At 61.1% G+C, this 909-nt stretch overlaps 1 long non-coding RNA gene across 1 annotated transcript; it reads right to left on the bottom strand.

Moving 5' to 3' along the window:
* Positions 1-6: 6 nt before the first annotated feature.
* LOC104916905 lies at positions 7-909 on the bottom strand. Its single transcript, XR_796706.2, has 3 exons — positions 887-909; positions 373-681; positions 7-115 (listed from the first exon to the last, which is right to left on the bottom strand). It is a non-coding gene; the product is annotated as an uncharacterized LOC104916905 (long non-coding RNA).

The following is a 909-nucleotide window of genomic DNA, read 5'->3' as shown; positions in this document are numbered from 1 at the left end:
AGAACGTGGGCGTCCAAGAGGTCCCAGCGGGAGGCACAAAGGCTGCCCCATGTTCCCCGCACCTCCACTTCCACCCTGCCCTCGCACGCCGTGCTGCCATTCACCAGCCTGAACCCTGTGAATTGAGGACAGAGGAGGATGGAGGGGGGTGATTGGTGCTCTGGTTCCCTCAGGAGAGGGAGGAGAAGCCAAAGGGACAGCACAAAGCCAAAGGGACAACACAAAGCCAAAGGGACAGCACAAAGCCATTTCCTTCAGCACCGCCTTGGGGCTGCAGAATACCACATCCCCCTCCTGTCCCCACACTCGGCACAGCCCCGTCCCTGTCCCTGGCACACAGTCGGCGTCCAACAGCCCTCCCTGAGCCCTTACGTGTGCAGGTGACAGCAGCAATGCTTGTCTGGGGGCAGGGCTGGTCGCGAGGGGTCCCCGTGGGGCAGGAGGAGAGGCTGGATTCGTTCCCCACGCACTGCAGCTCTCTGTCCCAGGTGGCACCGGTCCCTTCTCCAAAGGCACTTGCTCTGGGGACGGGCAGGGCTGTGCCACACTGAAGATCTCTGCAGACCACATCAGCAGCTTTGGGACCAAAGTGTGAGTCACAGACAGACTTCCACCCGTCCCCGTCATGGATCTCCACTCGTCCTGAGCAGCGGCTGTCCCCTCCGACCAGACGGACAAATCCTGGAGTGAACAAAGGCACCTGTGGGGTCCCAGAGCCCTCTGGCAATTCCATGTCCCTCCTCACCTCCACCTCAACTGGGGACCAAGCAGGGCCCCATGGCAGTTCCCCAGGGACCAGCAATGGCAGCACAACTGGCCGCAGATGATATCTGCTTATTGATCCCCCAAATCTGACCACAGAGGTCGGGAATGGCTAGTCCCTCACCTGTACATGTCACTCCAGCGTCC

The sequence above is a fragment of the Meleagris gallopavo genome, unplaced genomic scaffold (assembly GCF_000146605.3).
Source record: "Meleagris gallopavo isolate NT-WF06-2002-E0010 breed Aviagen turkey brand Nicholas breeding stock unplaced genomic scaffold, Turkey_5.1 ChrUn_random_7180001950976, whole genome shotgun sequence".
Taxonomy (NCBI): domain Eukaryota; kingdom Metazoa; phylum Chordata; class Aves; order Galliformes; family Phasianidae; genus Meleagris; species Meleagris gallopavo.
This window is presented reverse-complemented; position numbering and strand designations above follow the sequence as displayed.